The sequence below is a fragment of the Hemibagrus wyckioides genome, unplaced genomic scaffold (assembly GCF_019097595.1).
Source record: "Hemibagrus wyckioides isolate EC202008001 unplaced genomic scaffold, SWU_Hwy_1.0 Contig23, whole genome shotgun sequence".
Taxonomy (NCBI): domain Eukaryota; kingdom Metazoa; phylum Chordata; class Actinopteri; order Siluriformes; family Bagridae; genus Hemibagrus; species Hemibagrus wyckioides.
The window spans coordinates 33,507-45,682 of NW_026690784.1; the positions used below are offsets into that span (position 1 = coordinate 33,507).

Consider the following 12,176-nt stretch of genomic DNA (forward strand, 5'->3'; position numbering starts at 1 on the left):
CAAAACCTCAGCCAGTAAGTGTCTTATCAGGAGATTTCTAAGCAATGTTTGAGTTTCAGAACATGGTCTATTTGATCCCCTTTTCCTTTTTTCCATATTTTTAAAACCTGATAAGACATGGCATTAATGAAGCTTGTCTTTCTTTCCAAAAGTTCAAGGGAGGATTCTTGGAGCGCCTGCTTGCGCTCTTCAGCATGTGGGACGTGGACGTGTGGGAGCCTGCAGCAGAGCTGTACTTCACAGTGCTTATTGTAAGTGTTGAATATCTTCTGATGCCACGATACACAAATTCTCGGGATTGTATCTTAAACTCAGTGACACTATGTTGGATGTGTGTGTCATTTGTCAATAAGATTACCTTACAGAGCTTGTTGAAGTACTGTTCACTCAGCCTCTGGAGCTGACCAGTGACCCAGCAGCCTTAGCCACCACAGTTCAGCGACTCCTCAAGCTGCACGTCCAGCTGATGATGGACATTTTGGAGGAGCTCTGAGCAATGTCTTTCCCCTTACCCACTTCATCTTTTCTTCCACTTCATTTCATGTTCTTTTCTCTCACTTCTTTTTCCTACATTGCTCAGACTCCACATGTAAGTATGAATTAATTTTATTTCTATTTTTGATTAAATTAATATTTTAAAAATCTCTTCTCCTTTTTTACAGGGTTTGTACAGTGAACCCCAGGACCTGAAGAAGGGCTTAGCCCTTAAGATCATTCTTCCCTTATTAATCTATCCCTTTTTAATCAGTCCCTCTGTTCCTATCCCTCTCCCCCTATTCCCATAAGTTATTATTATAGATAATATATAGATAAATAGAATTGTTTATGAATAAACTTATTTGTATAATGATTATATACTTTACCATTTTATGATATTACCTTCATCTCGATTTATCACTTCAATGTGGAGATCCTTTCTTTTCTGCCATTGTGTTTCTGTCTTTCTGTTATATACGTAATGTCATATACACATATGCTATAATGTTATTTGTTATTTTTCCACGTTTTAGTAAACCATTTAAAAGTTGTGAAATTCTTTAAAAATGATCTGTATATGAGTGAAACATTCTGTTTGTGTTTAAAGGAAAATTTTATACATATACTGATGACTAAAAATAATCAGAATGAGGCTCTAATAGGAACAAATATAAATATTTATTTAAGTAATCATAGTCATGTAAATAATAGGATAAAGCCTTCAACCCTCCCTCTGCTTAGTGCCAAGCTGTTCCCCACCCCTTCTACATGAGGTATCATGCTGACCAGAGTAGGGGTCAGTCTACTGATCATGATTTTTGACTCAGTGGTAAACACAAGTCTCTTTCTGTTCCCATCCTTTCCTGTCTTCTCCACAGCCATGTAAGTTAAATGCTCTATCTCTCTCTCACTCTCCCTCATTGCCAAAGCAGAAAAATATATACTACAAAGTATAATTCATCACCTGCTACATTAATCACACAAAATACATTGAAATGTGAATTAAATTAAATTAAATTATAGGTTTGTGTGATTTTGTGTTCAAAATGTTTGACATTGATTTTCACAGATCTAATTGGTACTGCAGCCGCACCCTCATTGCCTGACACCCCAACTTCCTGGCCTGCCCTTTAGATACACCTCTACTGTTTAGTTTGTGTAATACTTTATAATCTGTGTAATACTCTGTAATCTGTGCAGATTGATTAGTTGGCATGTCATGCTAAGGAGGAGTCTTCATCTTACAGTGCAGTCCAAACCCTGAATAAATAAAACCAGGGGCAACAATCACTTCTGTATTATGTGGAAGAAACTCTTACTCAGATCATGAAAAGGAAATGTTTGTGACATGTAATCCATGTAAGTATCCATGTTTAACGTAATAGATATTCTCCAGCCAGCAGTTACTGCTCATTGAAATTAAAACAGAATCCGGAGTGGGTGGAATAATCAACCCATTTGCTCATATTTCTTAAACCACATCCATAACCAAACCAATAATTCCATCTAAAACTCTATCTATCCATCTATCTATCCATCCATCCATCTATCTATCCATCTATCCATCCATCTATCTATCCATCTATCTATCTTATTCCTTAGAATTCACCTCATCTAAAGGCAAAAGAAAAGTAATTCCCAAATGAATTGTGTATCTGTAAAAAGGTATAAGTCTTTCCTTTCCCTTTCTATACATCTTATACTAAATTAACTCAAAAGCTCTCAGATAAACACTTTTTCACTTTCTGCAATTTTCATTACAGCAGGTCTGAGGTCTTGAGGAACCATCCCACCCCCGTACCACAGTGTTGCTGTAATTATAAAAAATCTAATAATGTTTTCTATTACATTTTCTTCACTTTCAAGGGCATTTGCTCACAGCAAATGTATCCCCAAATCAAACTTAAATATAGTGCTTGGCTTCAACAGCTTTACTTTTGGCAGCAGAACGTCCAGCTGAACGATGATGGTCCATTTAACAAGCATACCTGAATGCAACATGTCTTCTAGTCTTTCAGCAGGAACTGAATTGTTAACTTTAGTAGTTGTGAATGTTGCAACCTTAAAATATACAAGCCTGACATTAAAATAAATAATGAGTTCATTAAAATAAAAGTAAAAAATGATCAGGCAGTTACAGAACCATATGTGTTTAACCCTCAGACAGATATAATGGACTCATTACATTGAGAAGGATACCAAAGAGCTGTACCACTCCCTCACTCATGCTGTTTAGGAGCCAAGGGAAGCACCAATTCTGTTTTTGGTGCTAGCCATGGACCTGATGCAGCAAACCCTTTTTGCTTTAGAAAGAGCTGAGTCCGGACTAAAATATGTTGCAGAGCTCCAAATCATGTCCCTGGTCTCCAGGGTGACACTATATGAGCTGACACAAAGTCATACTTGCAAGACCCAAAGGTTAAGGATGAAGTCCTGTTAGAGAAAGTGACTGAACACAGTAAAACACACAAGCATGATACACTGATGGACAAGGTGGACCAAGGCATCAAAGCTATATCTATCTATCTATCTCTCTCTCTCTCTCTCTCTCTCTCTCTCTCATTATATATATATATATATATGATATGCTATGGTGCTATGTGGTATAGAAGTGTACTATAGTGTTATATAGTATAGTGTAGTATAGTGTGGTAAAGTATAGCATAGAATATTATATCGTAATATAGTGCAGTATCTATTTTATTTTATTTTATTCATATTTTATATTTATAAACAAGATCTGCTATGAACCCTCTGGTTTTGGTAGAAGTAAATGTTGCTGAGACAAAAGTGTTCAGCAATGATAGATTAAAATGCTTAAAAAAACGATTAAAAAAGTTTTCATCATTATTATTTAAGTATAGTTTAGTGTTATATTGTATTGTAGTGTAGCAGTGAAGTATAGTATACTTTAATACAGTATAATAGTGGGTGTAGTATGGAATAGTGTAGTATGGTATTTTGACATAGTGTTCTAGTATATTTCTGAAATATTTATTATGCGTTAAAAGTCATTGTATATTTCTTTTATTGCTAAATTGATCTTAATTCATTTTATTTCGGCTTTGCGTATATGTTTGATTGGGGGACTACAGTAATGCTGATAAAGAAACCGCCTGCTGTAACACAAAAATTCCCTTATGGGATCAATAAAGTCCGTCCGTCCGTCTATCCATCCATCCATCTATACTCACACGAGTATCTGTCTGTCTATCCATCTATCCTCACTAGTATCTGTCCGTCTATCCGTTATTTTATTTTTATTAGATTATAAGATTTATTAGATGATTATAGTAGTAGATTTAAATGTTCTTGGAAATAAATAAACATACACAAAGTTGATTTTGAAAATTTAATGAAAATACAAATGAGGTAAAATAAAATCAGGTCTAATATTATTTACAATAATGTCAGTGTAAGTGATTATTATTTACAATAATGTCAGTGAATAATGAAGTGAATTATAATAAAGGTTTAATATTAATAATAAGAATAAGAATAATACGAATAAGAATTAAAAATATAATAATAACAATAATATAACAATATAAGAATAAGAAGAGGAATAAAAAAATAACAATAATAGTAATAATAAAAAGAAGAAGAAGAAGAAGAAGAATGATGGGGTTTATAAATTCTTCCTCTTATTCTTCTTCTTTCTCTTCTTGTTTCCATCTCTAAAAGTCCTCTTGAGGACAGAAGTCAGAAATTCATTTTATTTCCTGTGTTCACTGTGATGTGATGTAATGATCCATTTAAATATAAATCAATATCAGAAACATAATCATACACTATCTTTAACATGTAATATTTAGCATGCAGAATATTGTTATTGTTGTGTGTTTGCTTTTTGTTGTGTTTCGGACCTGAAGTGGAGCCGGAACTCTGATTTCTGAGACACTTGTGTCAACAGCTGTGTCCTTACGGACAGCTGTCTCCACGGCTTCCAGAGTTTCCTCTGGGGCAGCTGTCTCAGTAGCTTCCACCCTGTCATCTGAGGCCGTTGTCTCCACTGCTTCCACATGTCCCTCTGAGACCGGTGTCTCCACTACTTCCACAGTTTCCACCAAGGAAGCTGTCTCCACAGCTTCCACAGTTCCCTCTGAGGCAGCTGTCTTCACAGCTTCCTCAGAGTCCTCTGGGCCAGCTGTTTGAACAGCTTCCACATTGTCTACTGGGGCAGGGGACTCGGCGGGACGGACATTCTGTGAGGCAGCAGTGTTGACAATGTCCTCTGAAGCAGATGCCTCGGCGGTTTGGACAGTGTCCTTTGCACAAGGTGTCTCAACAGCCGGGGTGCTCCTTTCAAACCAGGGAGGCAGCACTGGTTGGAGCAGTTTTGGTGGTACATTGTGCAGTGTTGCACAATGCTCGGTGCTCTCTGCAGGCACTTTCTGTGGATGGTGTGGCCAATCTTCTTGATAAATTTTCTATTGCCCTGGTGTCGGGAATTGGGGCGTGCCTCCACTTTGGGCTCCTCTGCCTTGCGTGCCTCCACCTTGGGCTCCTCGGCCCTGTGTACCTCCACCTTGGGTTCCTCGGCCCTGCGCACCTCCACCTTGCGCTCCTCCCAAGACCTGAAGTACTCGATGGTGCTGTAACACAACAGAGAAGCTGCACTTAGAATCTAAACCCTGCTGTTAAAAGTTATGTCCTCAGCAGCGGAATTACCACCAGATGTTGACTGAAATACCCTCATAAGACCAAACATATCTCTGTTTCGACAATATAAAGAGTTCAATGCAATTAGTTTAAAAAGGAATGTAAAAAATCCTGATATTTGAACCCTGGCTGGTAAAAAGACACTAATTTACACGTGACTTACACTTGCCGGTCGTTCAGGAGTTTTCCGTTCAGCCGTTCGATGGCCAGCGCCGCCGCCTCCGCTGACTCGTACTGAAAGTACCCATAACCTTTTGATTCCACAACCTTCAGGAGAAACGCAGCGTGTCAACACACAACAACACACTAATCATGAAACTCAGATATTCAGCTATTCAGATATATATATTCATATATAACAGCTCAAAGCTCGAACCTTGCATGACACGATCCTCCTGAACACAGAGAAAGTGTCAAACAGGGAGGTGCAGTCAATGGACCAATCAAGGTTCCTGATGAATATGTTCCCTCCCTTGATGGGCTTGGCGGTGGGTTCCCAGTTAGACCACATGACACGCATGGGTCTCTCCAGGACCAAAATTGAACATATCGATGGCTCTCTCAGCTGAAGGAACAGAAATAAGCCATTCATTTTTAATTAAAGTCTATTATAGTCTATATATAACTCATCCAAATATCTTTTCATATCTTTTTAGTACCATTTAAAACATGACCATATCCATATAGTAAAACTATAAAATACTACAGAAGTTACACATGTAGCCTTAAATCTGCTGCAAAAACAGGTAAGAAACAGTGTAGAAAAAAGAAAAGGTTTGTTTTACCGTCATCTCGATAGCGAAAGTTGATGTACGCGTATCCGAGAAGAGAGCCGGTCTTCCTGTCCCTGCAAATGTGGACAGATTGGACGTGTCCTGCAGGTCTAAATCTATTAGAAAGTATCACCTCTGATACTTCAGGGTGAAGATCTTTCACAAACAGTGCAGCCATTGTATAAAAATGGCCGTTAAAAGTGGTAAAATGCTGCTAAATGGTGTAAAATCGCTGCTACACAAGGGTCACTGTTTCTCTGTCGATAGCTAAAGGTGGTCTGAGGTTGGTTGCTATGTACGTCATCAGGTGATGTTCAGAACAGAATTCGGAATTCTACATGATGCCAGTTGGTCACATGACCTCATGACATCATGTAAGCAGTTAACATTAAACAGTTAAGTTCCAAACCCCAATAATGAATCCAATTCAAAATGGCTTTTAATATTAATATAGAAACACTGTATAGGCCTGGACTGGAAAGAGGCTGAGCTGCAATTAATCCCCAAAAAAAATTCACTGACTACATTTTCAATGCATAGATATTAACCTAACGTAAACACTACTCTTTCAAGCTGCATTTAAACTTTTGCATTTAATATATATATATATATATATAAATAGAGAGACAGAGAGAGAGAGAGAGAGAGGGAGAGATTTATTTTATTTTTTTAAATTCATGATTGGCTATGGAACATGAATGGATATGGAACAGGATAATACATGAGACCATTCAGCAACGAATCTTTATAATCTTTATAATTGCGCTACCACCGTTTTGTCACAGCGGCGAGAGACTGCTGGTTTTGTTCCGGAAATTATTCATTTACTAATTAAGCACTGAGCGGGAACATGCACTAGGAGAATATTTAGAACAAAAGGCCACCCTGGCAGCAGTGGGATTTGAACCCACACCTCCGAAGAGTTGAAATGTGGATTGGCTGTCCATATCCTCCACCTCCTGTTGAGGTGGCTTGTTCATATGAACTTACAGCATGTGTGTCCAACCAGCATGGGAATGCAGCCCAAGGTTGTGAAACACTTATGCCGAGTTCACACTGCACGATTTTCAAAGTAGTCGGATCACTGTTGTTTTCACGCTGCACGACTGTCTGGGGGAGCATTCAGTTGCTGCTGTGTGGCACACAGCGGTAAACGGGAAGCACACGCACGACAAGGGTGGGACTCGACCCCACGCGTGCAGAGCACAACGGATTAGCAGTCCATCGCCTTAACCTCTCAGCCACCTCATCGGGTGGCAGCGCTTCCAAGGAGCCTTGTCAAAAGCAGGGGTTTTCTAATGGCATGCAGGCTAGGAGGCTACCTTGCCAATGATTTGTAGGCAGGTATTGAGGCATGCGGTCACGTAAACTGAAGGGTGCAGGCTAAGTGTTCAACAAGAACCTAAGAGTTCTGTAGCATACTAGTTTTTTGCTCTCGCCTCAGACCAGGGGGCTTTCACATCTTTATCCTGCGCTATTTCCACGTTTTGCCGTTTTCAAGTCTGAGGCATAAGTTGCAGAACTGTGCTGGGGGACTACACTACCTCCAGCTGCCGAAACCCGGGATCGAACCAGGGACCTTTAGATCTTCAGTCTAACACTCTCCCAACTGAGCTATTTCAGCACCTCTGCCAGGGCTCTCCTGTACGTGTGAGTGATCAGGTTTTTGTCGGCACGACTGCACACCACGTCCAGACCGGAGAGGCAAACTTCTTTTGAAAGCGGTAGAAAGCGGTACCCTTTTCCTTAAGGGCATAGACAGAAGGCATGGTTGCCTTACACCACTCAAATCCCACGCTACCCGAGGGCGCCGGTGGGGTTACGCATGCGTGGTAAGAAGATGACCGAGTCATTCGGCCAGACAAGGAGGAAGCCTGGCACGGGCACTACAAATGGTCTGCCGTGCGACTAACACGCCTTCCACTTCACCAGCTCTACAGGAGACATCTAACCATTCCCAAGGAAGGAGGGAGCTCGGCCTTGGCTCGCGGCCGGTCACTGACCTTGAATGGTCTCGGCTTAAGGCCCCGTGGTCAACTGCCACCCCTGTAGCCATGGGCGGAAGGAACGCTTCTGCTTAAAGAAGAATAAGAAATGTGTTTGAATCCACATTTTCTAAAGGTGGCTATATTATTATTACTATTATTTTTTAAATTATTTTTTAACCAGTCTGCTCTGATAAAAATATTCAGCCTGATCTACCTAATAAAAATAATTATGTAGTTCAAGTAAGACTAGTCTTTGTATTTATTACTTAATTTTCTATATGTAAGAAATACTTCTTGCTCTAAATTTCTGCATTTCCTTAGTCATTGTTTTGGGTTTGATCTACTTAACTTTGAAAGTTTTAAAAGTGTATTTTTATTGAAACTTAAAACTAATTTTTTTTAAAGCTTCCATATTACTTAACTTTGAGTGGACCCTACTTTGTTTTTCTAAATGTACTAGTCACATTTGAAAGTTACATTTACTCCCATTTTCTGGTCAGGAACTAGGCATTTCCTATGCATTACAGGTAAAATATGAATTGTGTAATTATGCATTTTGAAATGCAACTTCACCCAGCACAAGAATAAAAGGAAGGAGATTTTTTATTATATGCACACACTCATGAACAGTCAGTTCTTCCAAAATGCACTTGGTCCTGAATTTACACAACATGAAATAAAGTAAATACCAGATTTAACAAAACAACAACAACCACAGAGTAGTGCGACATGCATTGGGAGAACCTGAGAAAATGCTGTTTAACATGAACAACTGTAAAACAGGGAGCTTACTGTGACTACCTTCACTGACATCTGTATGGCTTTTAGGTTTGCAAGCTGACCTTGAGACTATGTACCTTAGAGGAAATGTTTTGTTCACATCCTGATTTTAGCACAGGGTTCTCAATCGTGGAGATCAAGGACCCCTGCCCTGCCCACTACAGATGACATAAACCAGGAGTCTTCAGTGAATCAGAAGCATGAAGACACCATCTGAGTCTCACTTCCACCATGAGAGTGAAGTGGGGAAAGACAACGTGAACAGGTATACAGAGCACTGATTAAATACAGTATATATTTATGACTCAGGTTTAGGATCTAGATGATAATATGTGTGGATGGGAGTATTCTACCTAATCTGGGGCATGAAGAGCTAATTGTGAGTGTTAGAGGAGCTAAACACGCAGCGCTAGCATGAGCATGTGAACTGAGTGCGCCATAGATTGGAAGGAAAACGGAACATCCACCAAAATATCCCCTTCTCAAATTTCAGACTCATCACCTATGTCAACTTACTTCACATCCAGTACAGTAGGTGGCGATAATGATCCTAAGGAGTTATTCGCCATTAAACAAGAAGAAGAAGAAGCAGCTCGACTCTCTGCTTGTCCGTCCATCAGTACCCAAAAGTAATAAAAGAAAAATATATATATTTAGCTGCACCCCGAAACTGGAATGCCCGCAAACCACACATCAAGATAATAATTGAACTAACAAGTCAACACCAACAGAAAGTTTCAGTCAGCAGGACCAAGCTAGCTATTGGCATTAGCGATTAGCATTAGCTGCTAGAGCTAACGCGATTGGCGCGTAGAATATGTCATTTATTCATTAGCAATGTTACAAAAAGGCATCAAAGCGCGTGACATTAGACATCATTCTCACAAACTCCCGACTGGTTTTCATGACAAGTATCTAGACGACAATTTTATAATATATATAATAATTATAATAATATTAATCCTCAATATTCTTGAATGGAGGCTTGTGCTCTAGTCATCTCTTAATTTTGCAAATTTATCAAAATTTGCATTAGTCCACCCTCACAGGTTTTTTTATTAACATTTCACATGCTGAAAGTCTGAATTTGTCAAATGTCAGATTCATTCAATCACCGCAAAACAAAAGACTTGAAGAAACCAACTCGGGTAAAACAACAAATTCTGTGACCACATTAATAATCTGGGATTTTTCTTCAACTGCATTTTTTCCTATTTAAAATATAGAAAGTAAACAGTAGTTAATTTAAGATTCTGTACTCTTTCTAGGTGTCTATTTAAAGGTCAGATTTTCCTCATGTCTGATCTTTTTTACTGAAGCATGTGTTCAAGTGACACACTGATGCATTTGATCTAAAATGACTTGTAAGGTTTTGCATAAACTTGTGGTGTCCATGCAGCTCACATGCACACACTCATTTAAAGCAAAAAAGGCAACATGCTAAATGCTAGAAACTCAGAAAGCATAAATTTCAAAGATTTGACTTCAAGTTGTTGTCAAATAATATAATCTGTAAAACAAATTAATGTATTAAATAAAAAAAATGGCATTTGGACCCCACTATATATATTATGGCTTTAGCAAGGCTATAAAGTGACCACCTTTTATATATTTCTTTTCTGTTTTGTACATCCCTTATTTTGAAGGCTAGTGTATTAATTTAAGTGTGTTCATTTTTGACAGAAATGGCCTCAATGTGTCTTAAAATGTCCTTGTTTTGTCTGTGCAGGCAACATTTATAACTGATTCCAGGTGTTTTGAGGAAATGCATCTCAAGCTCTGACATACTGCTGTGGCTAAAATTGATTTTTAAGACACTAATGTACATGGAAGTTGCTGGACAAAGCTCAGTCTGATGGTGTGCTTTTAGATCATTTGTGGCATATCTTGCTTCTTGTCATAGATAAATGTGAACTGTCTGAAAATGGAAAAATCGTGTTGGCAGTAGGACTAAAAGGCAACTGTAAGCAAACATTTTGATCAGTGGAGTTGAAATAAAGCTTATCTAACAGTTAGAACAGCTGTCCTGTGTTGTAATTATTTTATTGTTCATATTCTTATTATTAACATGAGTTAATCATAGTGGACTTTATACTGGACAATGGCAGCACACAGAGCGCTTACTCTAAATAAATTATGTTTATTAATATTTTTGTATGATATGGTGATGGAGTTCTAATTGAAACACTACAAACTAAAATATTTATGCTGTATTATTGGAGTACATGCTCACAAAATAAACAGCACACAGGTGATATTTCAGGAGTTTGGTGTCTGTAAACAGCTGTCTGTAGTTTTAACTCAGATCAGATCAAATCACTTTATTGTCACATCACAATCCACACATGTAGAAGTGAGTGAAATTCTTGAGTACAGCTCCAGACATTGCAGTAGAATATGTAATGTACAAATTTAAATACTTCTATATATAGTCTGTAATCAGCCTGTACAGTCTAAATTGCAATCTAAACATATACTTGGATAAACAGTATGGTAATGACATATGATACATTATTATAGAGTATACACAGTAGACATGGCACAGTATATTACAGTGTGATCATGTATAACAGTGCAGTGTGTGTTACAGTGTGATCATGTATAACAGTGCAGTGTGTGTTACAGTGTGATCATGTATAACAGTGCAGTGTGTGTTACAGTGTGATCATGTATAACTGTGCAGTGTGTGTTAGTGTGATCATGTATAACAGTGCAGTGTGTGTTACAGTGTGATCATGTATAACAGTGCAGTGTGTGTTACAGTGTGATCATGTATAACAGTGCAGTGTGTGTTACAGTGTGATCATGTATAACAGTGCAGTGTGTGTTACAGTGTGATCATGTATAACAGTGCAGTGTGTGTTACAGTGTGATCATGTATAACAGTGCAGTGTGTGTTACAGTGTGATCATGTATAACAGTGCAGTGTGTGTTACAGTGTGATCATGTATAACAGTGCAGTGTGTTACAGTGTGATCATGTATAACAGTGCAGTGTGTGTTACAGTGTGATCATGTATAACAGTGCAGTGTGTGTTACAGTGTGATCATGTATAACAGTGCAGTGTGTGTTACAGTGTGATCATGTATAACAGTGCAGTGTGTGTTACAGTGTGATCATGTATAACTGTGCAGTGTGTGTTAGTGTGATCATGTATAACAGTGCAGTGTGTGTTACAGTGTGATCATGTATAACAGTGCAGTGTGTGTTACAGTGTGATCATGTATAACAGTGCAGTGTGTTACAGTGTGATCATGTATAACAGTGCAGTGTGTGTTACAGTGTGATCATGTATAACAGTGCAGTGTGTGTTACAGTGTGATCATGTATAACAGTGCAGTGTGTGTTAGTGTGATCATGTATAACAGTGCAGTGTGTGTGTTACAGTGTGATCATGTATAACAGTGCAGTGTGTGTTACAGTGTGATCATGTATAACAGTGCAGTGTGTGTTAGTGTGATCATGTATAACAGTGCAGTGTGTTACAGTGTGATCA

The 12,176-nt window shown here is 38.5% G+C and overlaps 1 non-coding gene across 1 annotated transcript; it reads right to left on the reverse strand.

Annotated features, from left to right (window-relative positions):
- Positions 1 to 7,463: 7,463 nt before the first annotated feature.
- On the reverse strand, positions 7,464 to 7,536 carry trnaf-gaa (transfer RNA phenylalanine (anticodon GAA)). Its single transcript has one exon. It is a non-coding gene; the product is annotated as a tRNA-Phe (tRNA).
- Between the last annotated feature and the right edge of the window lie 4,640 nt (positions 7,537 to 12,176).